The sequence below is a fragment of the Furipterus horrens genome, unplaced genomic scaffold (assembly GCF_987537825.1).
Source record: "Furipterus horrens unplaced genomic scaffold, mFurHor1.1.pri manual_scaffold_1, whole genome shotgun sequence".
Taxonomy (NCBI): Eukaryota; Metazoa; Chordata; class Mammalia; order Chiroptera; family Furipteridae; genus Furipterus; species Furipterus horrens.
The window spans coordinates 164717513-164735203 of NW_028327171.1; the positions used below are offsets into that span (position 1 = coordinate 164717513).

Below are 17691 nucleotides of genomic sequence, written 5' to 3' on the forward strand. Positions count from 1 at the left end.
GAGGTGACTCAGCCAATTTTTTAAGACGACTCACCAAGGTTATCTTTTCGACATATTTTGTCTCATCTGATAAGTCAGGACCAACAGAAAAGGAATCTAGAGAATTTCTCAACCACCCAGGCTGGGGCTATTCAAAGGACAGGTATATAAACATTATCAAGTGGAAAAACAAAATGAGGACTCCAGGGTTCAGATTTTAGCTCTACAGAAAGCCACCAGCCCTTAGGCAAGGTATTTAACCCATGCTTCCATTTACTCCTTTCAGTCCTCTCCCTTCCTTCCAGGGTTTACTTACTTAAAAAATAATGCAAGGAGTGGGGGAGAGAAATTAGGGGAAAAGGGGACAACTGTAATTGAAAAACCAAAAAAAAAAACAAAGACCTACAAAAAAAAAAAAAAAATGCAAGGAGACCAGCTGATATCTAAGATTGCCTCCAGCTATAACAGTGTAAATCTCTATCAAAACAGGACAGGCAGTGAACTAAATGGAGTTTAAGCAGACATCCAATAAAGACTGGAAAAGAAGAATTTCAAGCAGAGAAACAGAAGCCAGCTATTGTGAAATAAAAGTAGCAACAAGGTATCAGAGGTGTGTTAAAACCAAAATGTTGCCTGTTTGTTACTGGCCTCACAATACTTTTGAACATATGAAAGTCACTGAAGATGGAATTGTCATAAAAGCTGACACTAATTTTTTTTTTAATTTTTATTGGATAAAAGAATATAACTTTGTTAAAAACCAATACCATTGTGTCCTAGCTGTGTAGCTCAGTTGGTTAGAATGCCTTCTCAATATGGCAAGCTGCAGTCCAATCCCAGGTCAGGACACAGACAAAAATCAACCAATGAATGCATAAATAAGTGGAAGGACAAATCGCTCTGTCTCTGTCTCTCTCTCTCTCTCTCTCTCTCAAATCAAGAAATAAAATGTATTTTTTAAAAAAGATCAATAACATTGTCTCAAAATATTTCAAATCGCATCCTTGGCCCTAGCTTGTGTGGCTCAGTTAGTTGAGTGTCCTCCCGCAAAACGCAAGGTTGCCGGTTCAATGTCCCTTCAATGTCCCCATCAGGGCATATGCCTGGGTTGCCGGTTTGGTCCCTAATTGGGGCTGCCTACGGAAAGCAACAATCAGATATTTCTCTCCCTTTCTTTCTTTTTCTTCCTTTCTTTCTTTCTTTCTTTCTTCCTTTCTTTCTTTCTTCCTTCCTCTCTCTCTAAAACGAAAAAAAATTTTTTTTACCCTAGCTGGTGTGGCTCCACCAGCCTGTGAAACAAAAGGTTGCAGGTTCAATCCCCAGTTAGGGCACATACCTGGGTTGAGGCCCAAGTTCCCAGTTGGGGAATGGGCGAGGCAACCAATCAATGTTTCTCTTGCACACTGATGTTTCTCTCCTTCTCTTTGTCCCTCCCTTCCCTTCTCTCTAAAAAAGTAAATAAATAAAATCTTTAAAATATCTTTTTTTTTTTTTTAGAAAAACAAAATTTTAATTACATCCTTGGATCTGGGAATTCCTCAAAGAAATGTTAGTGAAAAATTATTAAAGACGCTCCTATGTGCATTTGGAAACTGGAAGTATGAATAGTAAACAAAAAGATATGTTACTTTAAGTGTTGGTCAATGTAATAAACTGTTGGTCAATAAAATAAATACAATTGCTAGTTTGTGATCAATGTCTATGCTTTACACCTTATACCATGATAAGCACTTTTGTCTCTATGTTGACAAAATGTCATTAAATAAATTATCTTATTATAGTACCAATTTTGCAGATAAGCATTGTGAGCCACACAAAGTGAAATGCCTTCCCCAAAGTTACACAGCTAGAGAATGGCAAAGCCATTTCTGGGCAGCTTAACCTTAGAGTCTAAGCTTTCCCAAATTTTTTACTTAAAAAGCATTATATAAAAATGAGGAAAATGGCCCTGGATGGTGTGGCTCAGTGGATTGAGTGCCGGCCTGTGAACCAAAGGGTCGCCAGTTCGATTCCCAGTGAGGGCACATGCCTGGGTTGCAGGCCAGGTCCCCAGTTGGGGGCGAGTATGAGGCAACCACACATTGATGTTTCTTTCCCTCTCTCTAAAAATAAATAAATAAAATAAAAAATAAAATTTAAAAACAGAAAACAAAAAAATGAGGAAAATGCAAATAACTTTTAGCTATACATATACTATAACTTTCAAAAGACTAAGCCTAAAATACTCAAGAGTTCTTCTCGATTTCTAATGATGCAAAGTGTGCGGTAAGATCTTACCTAAAAATGTGATGCTAAAATAAGGGTATTTACAATGTAATCATACTTTACTTCATAAGTCAGAATTGATATAAATAAGAATCTAAAAATCTCCTTAACCTTTCATGTTGAGGACATTCAGAGAATAAGTATGTAAAAATGATTAAGTAGTAAGACTAGGAGTAAGAATACTTGGATTCAGGTGATAATAACCTTGAAAGAACTGCTGATTACTGTGGGTGTGGGGGAGGGGGAAATCCACAGTTATAGAGAAGTGGGTGGATTTTACCTTATGTGGGAAAGACTCACAAAATGCCCCTCAGCTTCTTTAGTAACCTCACACAGATATAGTAACTTAGAGAGCATAACATTTTTTAGTACAAAAAGAAAGAAGGAAGAAAGAAAGAAAGAAAGAAAGAAAGAAAGAAAGAAAGAAAGAAAGAAAGAAAGAAAGAAAGAAAGAAAGAAAGAAGAAAAAAAAGAAAGGAAGGAAGGAAGGAAGGAAGGAAGGAAGGAAGGAAGGAAGGAAGGAAGGGAAGGAAGAGAAACTAAGAAACACAGAGAGCCATACTATAGCAGTTAAACTATAGCCTCTGGAGTCAGACTCCCTTGGATTTGCCTCACAGCTCTGCCATTTTCTAGCAGTGTGACCCTGGGCAAGTTACTTGATTGCTCTGTGCCTTCATTTCCCCTCTGCAAAATAGGGAGAGTAAGAGTACTTATTTCAAAGGGGTATTATGAAGATTAAATGAGTCAATAAGTATAAAGTACTGAGAACAAGACCTGCCACATAGATTTGTTACTATTACTATACATATATACTATATATTTTTATATATACTTATAGAATGGGAAATGGATGGATCTAAACAACCAAAGAGCGTAAGCACAGGTTTTTAGTCACTAAACTACCAATCCAGGGAAGAATACATCTATTTTGGTTATATGGGGACAATCCAAATGTATCCCAGATGAATCCAGACAAGATTTCCTTTTGACAGGCACTGACAGAAACATATAGTTAATCCTATGGCTATATTTAAGACATGGGATAGAACCCTAAGGGAGGGTGAACCCTAAGGGGGGGACGCAAACCCTCTACAATAATAATAAATCTTCTTCCTGTGTTACTGACACTGAGAAAAGGTGTTCAAAGCGAGAATTATTAACGGTCTCCCCCAGCCTCTCCTCCCTTCCCAAAGATTTTTACAACGGCAGAGGGATTTGTTGGCGTTTCCAAACGTCTTCCCAAGAAGTCTGAAATGGGTACTCCTAGGAGTTGCTGTATAATTACTTAGTTGATTCCCTCTAAGGAGCTTAGGCTAAGGACTGAGGAAAAAAAGCAGATTAACCATTTGAATACATGTCACGGCCCATCCACAAACCCCCCCCCTTCCACCATAAATGGGGGCTTCTACACTCCTCACTCGTCAACCCCAATATGTGATCCAGGAAAATCAATTTATTGCTTTGACTAATCCTACAAGAATAGGGGTTTCATTTTCATTGTAGGGCAATTAAGTTGTCCAACGAGAAGGAGACAGGACGGGGAAAGGGGAAGGAATGGACTTCTCCTGTCCCCACAGACAGATTAGTCTCCGTGGAGGCAGCAGCGTCCGCTGTCTGTCTGGTGGTCGGTCACACGCGGCTCCGGGCGGGTGCTACCTAGCAACGCAAAGCCAAGGAGAGAGCTCTTCCTCGCCCTCGCCCTTCCCATGCCCTGGAGTTCCTTCTCTCTCTCTCTCTCTCTTCTCCTCTCTCTCTCTCTCTCTCTCTCTCTCTCTTTCTTTCTTTCTTTCTTTCTCTTTCTTTCTTTCTTTCTTCTCTTTCTACCTTTCTTTCTTTCTTTCTTTCTTTCTTTCTTTCTACCTTTCTTTCCTTTCTTTCTTTCTTTCTCTCTTTCTCTCTCTCTCTCTCTCTCTCTCTCTCTCTCTCTCTCTCTCTCTCTCTCTCTCTCTCTCTCTCTCTCTCTCTCTCTCTCTCTCTCTCTCTCTCTCTCTCTCTCTCTCTCTCTCTCTCTCTCTCTCTCTCTCTCTCTCTCTCTCTCTCTCTCTCTCTCTCTCTCTCTCTCTCTCTCTCTCCTCTCTCTCTCCCTCTCTCTCTCTCTCTCTCTCTCTCTCTCTCTCTCTCTCTCTCTCTCTCTCTCTCTCTCTCTCTCTCTCATCCTCTGTCACTCTCCCCCTCCCTCTGTCTTCAAGCTCTCCCCTCCTTTACATTATTCTCCATTATCCTTTCGACTTGCTTTTCTCCTCTTTCCTCTTCCCCTCTTAGTGTTTTTATTCTCTCTACTTCTTCCTCCCTCTTTCTCCACCTGTTTCTGTAAGAAACGTAAACTGCCCCATAACTCCAGAGAAGCTTAAGACGCTCAAACCAGAAACTTTCTCCATTCCAGCCCTCAAAACTCTGACCGTGCAGAGGCTCCCCATTCATCAACACAAAAGCCCCCACAACACGTTTGGAAAGGAAAACCCTTCAAGAAAAAGCTCCGGTATATCAGCCGAACTCTCAGCCAATCCCACCTCCCGGCTTTATCTTGGCTCGTAAAAGACCTATATCAAGATGCGGTCTCTTGGGGGTCACCGCGGGACCAAGTTTCGCTGTTAAAAGGAGGGGGTGCTCTAGCCCGCAGCCTGGGCGCGCGAACGGATCTCCCCGGCGGGGTGCTGCAGGTGGAAAACCGCACGGAGCAGCACCGAGGATCGCTCAGCCCGGAATGGAATAAATCCGTGACAAGTGCAGGCTGCGCATTCGCGGGGGGAAGACCTCCCTTCTCCGGGATCTAACCGCAAAGTCCTTCCCATAAGGGTCAGGACAAATTCCCGTAGGAACAAAGACGGGGTCCCCTTGGGGTGCGCTGTCATCAAAACCGGCGGGGCTGCTTTCTCAAGTTTGTGGTTGCTCGGTTCCAAAGCAGGCAAAGGCGGGGCGCTTCCACTCGCCCCTCACTGGGCAACCTGAGCGCCCCAGGGGGAGCCGCACCGGCGCCGCCGCCCCGTCCTCGCCCCTGCCCGGCCTCGCTCCCCTCCTGCCGCCTGCCAGCGCTAGGGAAGTCCAGCGCTCGGCGCGGAGCTCCTCCCGGCTGGCGCTTACCTTGGCCACTGGCCGGCACTAGGCAGGCGGCGAAAGCCAGCAGCAACGTGCACACCACTGTCGCAGCCCCTCGCTCCATCCCGCCGTCGGCCGGGGGCCTCCGCCTCGCCGTTCCTTCCCCGGGAGGTGGGCGCGCGTTGCACACAGCAGCAGCAGCTATGCCTCCGCTCGCGAGCGCTCGGTTGGACCAGCACCTCGGCGGGCTCCTAAGGGCTGAAAGCTGGCCCGCCCAAAGCGTCCCGTTTTTCTACCCGCGCCAGTCCCCACCCTCCAGACAGAGCATAAAGCCCTTTAGACCCCACCGCCCCGGAACTAGCATGCGGGAATCCAGCAGGGCAGGCCCCCTGCCGCCCGGCCCGCCCCCTGCACTTTGCAACGCTGGAAGAAGTGGGGACTCGAACACACGTTCACACAATCACACACGACCTTATACAGTCTCACACTCACGCGTCGCACACACTCCTCACTGTCAAGCAGTCTCGCACGCTCACTCGCGCGCTCGCACACACACTCCTCAGTCACACACACAGGCGCGCAAACTTCACAGCTGCACACTCCCATTCATACGCGAACAGACTCACAGGCGAAGACTCACACCGACACACTTACATGGGGACTCACGCCTCTCCGAAAGATATACCTCAGCACAGAAGTCAGCTAAGCTGTCCGCCAAGAAATGTGCCACGGACACAGTCTTAGAAAGGGGGGGGGGGGGGTCAAGAGCCTGCTGGAAAGATTTGTGGCCATTCTCTAGTTTGCAATCCCTAGATCCTTTGGGACACCCTGGTTTTCCCCAGAGTCGCAGCGCTGAGATGGAGTGCTCCGTGTTTTTTACAAGTTACGGAGGGGGCTGGATCAATGTTGGGCAAGGTTGGATCCTTGCTTAGCTTCTTGTAAGCTACAGGTGCCACAGCTAGAAAGCGCTTCTTAACCAGTCTGTTTATTTTGAAAGCAAAATTGAAAAGAATGAACGTCTTCTCGATCGTGGTGGTGCCGCTGCTATATAAACGAGAAGCACAGGAGTTCAGAGAAACCTGCGGCTCACTCCTTTGAGGCTGCATTAGACTGGCCGCGGGGGTGAGGGACGACCCCCAAGGGCACTACAAATGAACCTCACGCTTACCCTCACAGCACCGTCCTCAGCCAGTAGGTGACACCCGAGCCGACAGAAGAAGGAGGGTTGGTGCAACCTAGTTCCTGGCCCTGGGAGCCCTGTGTGAGGCGGGGATGTTTCCGGGCCTAGAATCACCCCAGAATCTCCAGCCCCAGTCCCTGGACCAACTCCGCAGCGGAGTCCCATTCACTGGGTCCTGGTCCAAAGAGTCAGGAGCTCTTTCTGTCAGAGGGATTGTGACCCTGGCGGCAACCCTGTTTCCAGCGTCTCGCCCTCCCCAGGGGCAAGAATCTGCCAATTAATGACACCCTTTCTCTCCAGAGCACGGATCATCTGAGGCTCTGCTCAGCCCCCCAACAGCTAGTACCGCGTACCTTCCGTGAGCTTTACAGGTTGGCGAAACTTTGCGAAGCTGGGGGTATGGGGTTCGAGGCGCATAATAGGTATTACTTTTGAAAGACACAAAAAGAGAGAAAAATAGACATGGGAAGAGAAAAACTAAGACTTAAGAAGAGTAGGGTGTGAGAAAAGGCGGGAGAGATTTCGTGACTTTCTTTTCGAGATTTCTGAAGTTGGAAATCCAGAGTTCTCTGTTCAAAGTCAATGGAACTTGACTTGCATCCCAGCACAGTTTTGCGTTGTGCGGCACTGCAGAGGAGGAAGCACTGGTGACCGCAAGGGTACTAAGGGCCGGGAAGTGAGGGGGGCGAGTCAGGTGGGAGGAGGGAAGCTGCGAGGGGCGAGAAGCTGCGCTTTAGCCTCCGCGGGTGATTTATGCCGGTTCCGGGAGGCCTGGGCGATGGTACGAGACCGCGCCGGGGTCAGGCCAGTCTGAAGCTCGCCCGGGCCGCTGCATAGTCAATGAGCATCCCCGCACCCGCTGGTTACAAAGAGCCGCGACAGGCGCTGGGGAGGCGCTCCTGGGGCCACAGGGCGGCGGGGGGACCGCATGCGCCGGAGGGCGGAAGCGGGGTTGCTCCTAGTACGCGCGTGTGGGTGCGCGAGCGCGGGCGCGAGTATGTGTGTGCGCGCGCGCGCCTGTATGTCCTTTCACTGTAGCAGCCGGGGCTCCAAACATTCCTTTCTGCACTGAAAGGTTTTCCCCATTGTTATTGTCTTTGTGTTCCTGTGTTGCCAACTTACTGGAATTCCTGACGTGGTTGCACAGCGGGGCTCAGGCTGACTGTAGGAGCCAGCTGCGTTTGTGTACTGGGCCGACCCCGCCGTTAATCCCAGAATAACGCCGAGAAGGGGGAAAGAATGGAGGGAGAATAGGAGGGAGGGGAGCAAATAAAGGTTGGGGATAAGAGAAGACTATCAGCACAGTCCATCATTTCCAGCCCTGTGTATGTAAACTCACACTCTTTTCCACTAAAAAAAGAATATTTTTCCCCCTCAAACTCGTGCCACTTGAAAACAGGCATCTTTTGCAGCCTGCACCATGTGGGTGCTTACTTCCGGCATCTATACCTGAGAATGCTCGTTGCTCTATTTGGAGGATTAAATCTAAGGACCAGCACCTGAGAAAGCCCATGTGATTGAAGCCAACATTGTTTCTATATAATACAGAAGTGTAATTTCTTTATTTTCCACATTTCTCTCTACGTATATGTATATAAGACTAGAACAGAGTAGTTTACCAAAAGAGAGAGAGAGTAGAGCTCTGACGGTGAAATGTATTGTAGTAAATTCACGTTAATTGACTTCCTTGATATATTTTTTTACTCCTCTGTATTATTTTATTTATGCATCTCAACACCAAATTACTGGAAATATTCAGGGATTTTTTTCCCTATCCTGAGCCAATTTCTCTTTTCTGTAATAGTGATGAAGCTGTAAAATCTCCTTGAGTAACATCCAACTTCAGTTTGCTATTAATTCTACCCAGATTTACCTCCTGAGTGCCGTAGAGTCAACTACCCATTGAATGGCTCTAATCCAATGTGCCTATAACCACAAATTCAACATGATGAAGTCTGAACCATAAACGTGTTGTAAGGAGAACCATCATCCACACCAGAGGCCAAGGCCTTAATTGTCATTCTTAACTCCTCCCTCTTTTCCCCACCCGCATACACAATCAATCATGAAATTCTGTTGACTCAAATTCCTAATCCACTCATTTCTTTCTCAAACCCTTCCACTCCTCTCAATCTCACTACCAGTAGCCACTAACCTCTCTCATCTGAAATATGGCAAGAGCCTTATGATGGGCTACTTACTGTTGGTTTTGCCCCACTCCCATCTATTCATCTATTTTCCATTCAGTAAGCAATGATCCAAAGTGATATTTCCATCAGACTAGTGCTTTCAAACAAAGGTCATTATCCACTAGAGGGCTATGAATTTCATTTAGTAGGTCAGACAGAATTATTTTCTTTATTTTTTTTCTAAGATACTATTTATTTTTAGGGAGGGAGGAAAGAAGGAGAGGAACATTAATGTGAGAGAGAAACATCAATTGGTTGCCTTCAGCATGCCCCCAGTGGGGGACCTGGCCTGCAACCCAGGCATGTGCCCCGACCGGAAATCAAACCAGCGACTCTTCAATTCACAGGCCAGTGCTCAATCCACTGAGCCACACCAGCCAGGGCCAGACAGAATTATTTTCAAGTAAAATAGAATAGGAACTAAAATAACTGTCATATGAAAAAGATATGTCTTGTTTCACTAAACTCTTGTTCAGACATATGTACATATGTGTGTGTCACCATGTAAAGTATATTTCTGATTATGCACCTCGGTCGAAAAAGTTTGAAGTGTCTCTCCACAAATTACTTACTAAAAAAAGAAAACAGTGCTCTTTGCAGCCAGCACCGAGTCATGGGCATCTCTCAGGACAGTTGGCACAAGCCCCTTCTAAAAAAGTCCTACCATAATAAGTAAAGTATAAGTAAGGTCCCCCCTGCCGCACACACACAGTCCTCCTGCAGGGAGGCAACAAGGAGTACTGAGTCCTGAGGCTGGACATGAGCAACTTCTCCTGGGGCTCCTGGTGTTGTATGAGTGAAACGAGGGTTACTTACATTATCTACTACACATCCAGCAATGAACTGGTCCATCCCAAGACCTTCGTAAAGAACTGAATGGTGTTCATTGACAGGCACTGTACGGACAGTGGCACGGGTTCTGGGCTGCAAGAAGGGGGCCAAGATGACTCCTGAGGAGAAAAAGATTTTAAACAAAAAACAATCAAGGAAAATTCAGAAGAATATGAATGTCAAAATTAGCTATCTTCTAGAGGAGCAGTTCCAGAAGGGCAAGCTTCCTGCATGCATCCTTCAAGAATAGGCCACTATGGTAGGCCACTATGGCCTCACAGATGACCATGTGCTAGTGGGCAAGGAGCTGGAGTTCTAGCTGAGGAAAAACAAGGCCCAGAAAGGCAAAGAAATACTCCTCCCTCCTATTTTAGCTCATATAATAAAAGTGTTTATTGTTCTGAAAAAATAAAATAATAAAAAGAAACTGGCAGATGTTTTAATAGACTTAATTATTATTTAGGTAACTCCCCATACTGATTTAGGAGGCCCTTCTTTTATGTAAGTGCAGTGTCTATTTTCTACAGATCTACTGGGGGAAGGGGGGACTATTATTTCTATTATATAGCATTCACAGAAAAATGGTTTCTCTCTCTCTTCTTCTTTCTTATCCACAAGGACATATATGTTCTGTTTCACTATTTTCTGAGTACAACTAATATTTTACCAGGTTCAAGTAATTGTTCAAAAATTATATCATTAAAGTGAATTACATAATATGTTCCTGAAAGCAATAAGCAGAAAAGATGTTTAGTACATGTTAAACTAAAATCAAGTGAAATGTGGCAGTGGCCCATACTTCAATGCCTGAGGAACGTGTCCTCACAGAGTTCTCACAGTGAGCAGCCCACTCAGGGTTTGCTCATAATACTCCAGTGCTTTATTCATTTCTCCTTTCAATATGTACATGAACCCAAGATTCTCAGACTTTCTATGTCTAATTCATTACTCTGAAGTTTCTTTAAAGCCTATTTCTCCAAAGAAATGATACTTTTATCCTTTACAAATGATGCATCTTGTATTTTTACTGCTTTTAAATAATGGGTAATTAAACTGACTTCAGATTCCCTTTGCAATTCCCAAAATCGGCCATCATAGAAATATATCTCTTATGATTTTTCTTCCTCGAGTGGTTTTACCCATAATACTTTTTCATAAGCATCTCCAGCTTTTCTGCAATTGCCTGCTCCTATGTACGTTATCTGCCAGGAGTGCATAAGCAATGTCATATGTGGGCTTTTGTTCCAAAGCAAATTCAAAATGAGATATGCCTAATCTTGTCATTCTGTCGGCATTTTTTCTATCCTGTCCTCTATACTGACAGTTTGTAGCTTTCCATATTTGAAAAACTTGTGTTCTATAGTATTGAAAGACATAGGTCTGCAAGGACTTATTGTTCAGTGCTTCTCTAATGTACTTTCCTCTTTCCGCTTCTTGTCCTAAAGTGCCAGGGTGAGAAGAGCCTTTATTTATTTATTTATATGCATTTCCTGGATTTAGAGAAAATGTCGCACTAATCTGTGATGCCTTGTTAAAGCTGTCCAGGCTGTAGGTGGTGACTGCGTACCCAATGCTGAAGTCAGGGTTTTTCAGGGCTCACTTCCAGAGCCCTGACCTGTTCATAACTCTTTCCTCCCCATTTCAGCAAGGCCCATTCTTCTTCCTAGTCCATCTCAAGACACTACTTTCTATAGCAGCAGGATATGGCAAACTTCCTGCCTGTGTTCTCCACTTTGTCCAAGTTAATCTGGGTCTCTACCAATCTTCCCAGGTGGTAATACAGCCCGGCGTAGTTGCCCCAGGTAACCAGCCTTCACATGTCCGGTTGGTTGGCATGTTCTCCTTGGATTCAGTCTTCAGTTTTCTTCAAGCTCTCCAGGCCTTCCTCATTCCAGCCTTTCAGGTGTTTCACGTAGGCCAGTAGGTTGTGTATTCCCCACATTGTATTTGGTGCTTAGGAACTCAGTCTCACTGAAGACCCTGTTTTCAAATTCAGGCATTTCAGTGTTGTTAGGGATAAAGCAGCAAGCCAGTGACTCTCAAACCAGTAGGAGATAATTAACAGAAGAATCATGGAAAAGGGACAAGGAAATGACATTCCACAGCTCCTCACACATATCTCTGGGATCAAAAGGAGGAAGATCGTTGTCACCAAACACAGAAAAATGGGAAGATGTAGCTAGATAACTTTGCAAATAAGTTGGAGATAGACCGATAACTAGATTACCCTTACTTAATCACACCCTGAGTTAAGTAGTTAATCACGTTAGATTGTGAATCTAGATTAACCAGTAATGGAGAAGCAGGGGAGAAGGAGAGTGGAGGGGGAGCTAATCACATCAGTATGAAACCAGTTTCCTTTGTCTACTTGGAGCGCACATTCTCCTGGCTGGTGGTGCACCCCACTCTGCAGACTCATGAACAAATGCCTCACTTTGCTGCTTAAGTCCTATGTCCTGGTTTTTATTGTGAGCGTTTCTCATGGTGTCATCAATTAGCAAAATATGAAGTGGCATCTCAACTGCTCCAGCACATCTCTGACGTGATCTTCATCAGCATTCTTACTCACAGTTGCTATGAATTAAGCAGAAGTTCTGCAGTGTTTTGTCAGCTGGATGGTCTCCTCTGAGATCTGGCCAACCAGGAGGCCCTTCTATATACCCTCATAGTTCTCTTTATTTCCCTCAGCGCAACTCCTATCACGTTTGTCTTCCCATGGCCTCCACAAGGCATCTCCCTCTGCAGCCAGAATAATTTGAGGCAGTCATGCTGACCACGTCAATCACTTGGTTGTAACACTCTAATAATTTTTCCATTATTCCTAGAATAAAATTCAAAAGTTTTAGCATGGTCTTGCATGATCTGGCCCCTGGCCATCTTTGAATCTCATTTGACAGTCTAGCCACACTGTCTCCCACTTAGTTCCTCAAATGTACTATCTACTTTCCCAGCTTTGAGGAAAAGATCAGGAGACAGGCAGAGATTCATGGAGCTGCCTAAACTGACCATGCTCTAGACCTAGTTCCTAACCTAGTATGACCTACCAATTATCTTCCTTTTGCTTGAGCAAGCTTGTGTAGGTCTCTGCCCCTTGCAAAACAGAGCCAGACTGAAACTATTAAAAAATACCAAAAGAGGTCAAGATATCTCACTGACCAGACAGCCCCACTATGCTTCTGATGTAATAACTGTAATCCACAAGGGAAGAACTTTGTATTTATGACCCACTTCACCTTTTACAACTTTTGACTTGCCAGTCTCATGACCAGGTGGGTCCTAGGCCACAAGTCAGCTGCCTGTTCCTGGTGCATAGCCAGGGCCAAGACCTAAAAGGATAATCAGTTGAGTAGCCATGTTTTCCAAATCAAAAATGGAGACACTAGGTATAATATGACAAAGGAAGCCTCCTGATGTGCAAATATAGTCATATGAAAAGTCCTGGCAGAGCTTTAAAGAAACAAGAGGGAATCCAACAAGTTTAACTGATTGAAAAGAAGTTCAATAAAATTAGGACTTGCCTGAAATCCTTAGGACTTAAAGACAGGAGCACAGACTTCCTGGGGGTCAGGTGGGCCTAAGGCAAACATAAACTCTGCATTTGGTTTCTGGCATTTCACCCAAATCCGGCTTTACAAGATTCAACTTATTCTGAAGAGATCTTGAGATCTTGAATACTGTGGAAAACATCCTCAGGGTATTTTAGTTCCCCTTAACAGTATTTGCCTTTAGGGCCTACAATTAACTTTGCAATCTGAGTTTTAAAAGGATCAGCATTTCTCTGTTTCATGAGGTCATCTGGTAATATTTGGAGACCATTTTGGCTTGCAGGGGGATGAGGGGGTTCTGCTGCCATCTAGGAGGTAGAGACCAATAAACATCTTACAATGAACAGGACAACCCCCCCCACCACCACAAAGAATTATCTGCTATTAAGTTTCACTAGTTCAAGGTCAAGAAACCCTGATACACTCCAATCAAATGGTCTGTGACAATAAAGCCTTTATATTGGATTTCAGGCCTTTAGATTAATAACAGAATTATAAAATCCAATTAAAAATTGCTTCTGCCAATTTCATTTTCCTAATAACAATCCAGCGGACTAAGGACTATAATTCCATAGACCAGAGTCCAATCAAGAGAAAGAAACATTAAGATGGGGCATACCACCCTGGCAGGTGTGGCTCAGTGGATTGAGCACTGGCCTGTGAACCAAAGGGTCACCAGTTTGATTCCCAGTCAAGGCACATGCCTGGGTTGTGGGCCAGGTCCGCAGTTGGGGGTGTGCAAGAGGCAACCACAAACTGATGTTTCTCTCCCTCTCTTTCTCCCTCTCTTGCCCTCTCCCTAAAAATAAGTAAATAAAATCTTTTTAAAAAAGCGATGGGGCATGCCAAGACACATTTCAAAATGGGGAAGATGCATATCGGTTCTCACACTTCAGTGGCTTTAAGTAAATGCAAACTGAACAAGAAGAGTACTTCTTTCCCCTCTTCTCTCTGGTTGACCAACTGCTATGTTTAACTCAAGTCTCAGATCAAATGTTTTCTCCTTTGTGGTAAAATCTCCTCCGCATTTCCCAGAGGCCTCTTTCTTTTCTGAAATCCCATCCCACTGAATACTAACCTTTCTTAGGACACTGCCAGATAGTATAAATTTTTTGACTACTATCATATCTCCTCCAATCAATTTTGTACTGTTCCAAGTCTTTCTTAAATTAACTTTTTAATTATAGAATAGATTTACATAAAAATTGCAAAGATAGTTCAAAGAGCTCCCATATATCCCACATATATTTTAGCACATTATTAACAACTCACATTAGTATGGTACATTTGTAACAATTAATTAGTAATTATGAATACATTATCATGAACTAAAGTGCACATTTTATTCAGATTTCCTTAGTTTTACCTAATGTTCTTTTTCTGTTCCCAGGTCCCATACAGAATGCCACATTATACGTAGTCATCATGTCTCCTGAGGCTCCTCTTGGTTGTCACAGTTTCTCAAGCATTGTTTTTGTTTTTGGTGACTTTCACAGTTTTGAGAAGTACTGGTCAGTATAATGCCCCCCAAAATGAGATTTGTTTGATGTTTTTCTCATGATTAGACTGGGGTTATGCATTTTGGGGCCAAGACTACAGAGGTAAAGGGCCATTTTCCTCACGTTATATCAAGAGTACATAATATCAAGACTTCTGGCCAAGATGGAGGCCTAGACTGATGCTCTCTGCCTCCCTCCACAACTACAAGGAATACAACTACCACAAAACCAGAAATAACCAGAAGTTCCAGAAAATAAAACTACATGGAAGTCCAATGTATGAAGTTATAAAGAAGTGGTGCTCATCCGGATGGGTCGGAGGGGCAAAGCCAGGGTGGAGAGGTCAAGCTGTGCTGGCGGCAGCAGCTGCAGTGGCAGCAGTGGGACAGTGGTAAGCACAGACACCTGTATTTAAAAGGAGGTGAGAAGCGCCTGGGGAGCACCCCTGGCTGCAGACCAGACCCATCAGCTCACAATCCAACACCAGGGAAGGCAGACCCCCATTGCCTTGGACTGTGAGGCCCAGAGAGGGTGGGGACGGAGAAGGAGGCTCCCAGTCTCTCAGTAGAGAGTGAACAGCATGAATCCATCTTGGACACCTGCCCCCATGCCAAGTGCCACAGTGTGGTGAGAAGGGTCACCCAGTAGTGACAAGTGCATGGGACTCTGCCCCCTATAGTGTAGGAGTTGTGACAGACTTGCCCAGGAAGCAAAGGTAAACAAAAAACTGTCAGGATGGCACAGATCATGATAGAGATCCTGGTGATGCAGCTGACCAGACAGCAAATATCTAATCTAATGGCTCAGCAGAAGGAAATCTTTCTGAGGCACAGTTCAGAGCTTTGGTTATAAAAATGCTTACAGACCTAACAGAAGATCTTAAACAAGCCAGGGAAGGAATGAAGGCTAGTCCTGCTGAAATGAACAAAAACACATACAAAACTAGTGGTGAGGGAAAGAAAACTAGGGATCAAATCAACAAATTGGAACATAGGGAAGGAACAAACAGTCAACCAGTGCAGGAAGAGGAAACAAAAAGTGAGGAATATGAGGAGAGGCTCAGAAACTTATCAGAGAGCTATAAGCGGGTCGACATCCAAATCATAGGGTTGCGAGAAGGTGCAGAAGAAGTTCTAGAAATGGAAAAATTATGTGAAAAAATAATGAAGCAGAACTTCCCTAACTTGGGGAAGGAAATAGACTTACAGGTCCAGGAAGCACAGAAAGTTCCAAAAAAAACTGGACCCAAGGAGAACGACTCCAAGACACATTATAATCAAACTGTCAAGAATTAAGGATAAAGAGAGAATCTTAAAAGCTGCAAGAGAGAAGAAGAAAATTACGTACAAAGGGGTCCCAATAAGACTATCAGCTGATTTCTCAAAATAATACTCTGCAGTCAAGAAGGGACTGGCAAGAAATATTCAAAGTAATGAAAAGCAAAAACCTACAACCACGATTACTTTATCCAGCGAAGCTGTCATCCAGAATGGAAGGGCAGAGAAAGTGCTTCCAGGACAAAGTAAAACTGAAGGAGTTCATCACATCCAAACCATTGTTATATGAGATGTTAAAGGGGCTTGTTTAAGAGAAGGAGGATCAAAACTATGAACATTAAAATGAAAACTGTATCACAACAACCAACAACAGAAGCGAGGGAACTGAAACAAAGGCAAACTAAGTAGGCAACAAGGGTGGAAAAAGAATTATAGGTATGGGGAACATTTTGTGGGGAGGTCAGTGGGGAGGGGGAAGGGGAGAAAGGGAGGGAGATGGTACAGGGATTAAGAAGCATAGTAGGAGGGAGTAGAGTAGATAGGAAGATGTTGAGAAGAACTATATGCACAAGAAATGGGCATGGACTAAGGTGGGGGGACAACTGGAGGGAGAGGAGTCACTGGGTGGAGGAGAACAAAGGGAAAAGAAATTGGGACAACTGTAACAGCATAATCAATAAAGCATATTAAAAAATAAAATCAAATTAAAAAACAGAGTACATACTATCAACAAGACTTATGACATTGATGTTAATTTTTTTTTTTTTAAGAGAGATGAAGGGAGGGAGAGGGAGAGAGACATCAATCAGAGAAACATTGATTGGTTGCCTTCCAGACGTGCCCAACCAGGGACCCAACCTGTCACCCAGGCATGTGCCCTGACCAGGAATTGAACCGGAGACTTTTTGCTTCACTGGATGACACCCAACCAATTGAGCCACACTGGTCAGGGTAGTTGTTAATCTTGATCATGGAGCTGAAGTAACGTTTGTCTTTCTCCACAGCAATTATTCCCTTTCCCTCTTTTCATTCAGTACTCTTTATAAAGAAGTCATTTTGCACAGCCCACACTTAAGTAGGAAGTTTTATACTCCACTTCCTGAGGGTGAAGTGAAGAAGCACTTTCACACCTGTGTTTATTTACTTATTCAATAATTTCTTTATATCAATATGGAATTTTGGATATTTGTTTTATAGTTTGCATTATAATTCAATACTACTCAACTTTATTGCTCAAGCAGTTCTAACTTTGGTCGTTGGGAGGTCTTTCAGCTGGCCCTTAGGTCCCTTTGGCATACAACCATCATTGTGGGGTTTTTCGGCTTTGTTTTTGTTCTGAGCACTTCCTTACTTACTGGCACTACAAGGTGTTCCATGCTCATCTGGTATATTTCTACTGCAAGGTGTAGCCCCTCAGATATCTCAATGGAAAACATGGAGTGTTTTCTTTCTTCCTTTTTTTTTAATTGTCTTTTTTTCCCATTACCATTTAGTCCCTTATAGTCCCATCCCCCACTGGAGTGTTTTCCAGGTCCATTCCTCCTCCCTCATGCCCCAAACTCCAGTATTAATTTCACCAGTACGAAAAGCTATGATTAACCTTTTAACATCTTAGCATCCACTTCATGTTAGACATCTCAGTTCAATGAAGTTTATAAGTTGGAAATGCCTTAAGGAGAAAAGTAGTAGAGAATGTTGGACTTACCTCAATGTTTTCCCTTTCTTTCTTAGATCTTGGTCTCCCAACTACTAGATGTCTTTTTGCTCTCCAATGCTTTTATATTCTTTCCATTTCTTGATTTTCAGAGAGAAGAGAAGGAAGAGGGAAGGAGAGAGAGAGAAACATCGATGTGCAAGAGAGACATCAGTTGGTTGTCTTTCGCATGCCCC

At 44.0% G+C, this 17691-nt stretch overlaps 1 pseudogene; it reads right to left on the minus strand.

Moving 5' to 3' along the window:
* Positions 1 to 10302: 10302 nt before the first annotated feature.
* On the minus strand, positions 10303 to 12489 carry LOC150022185 (antiviral innate immune response effector IFIT1 pseudogene; annotated as a pseudogene).
* Positions 12490 to 17691: the final 5202 nt, after the last annotated feature.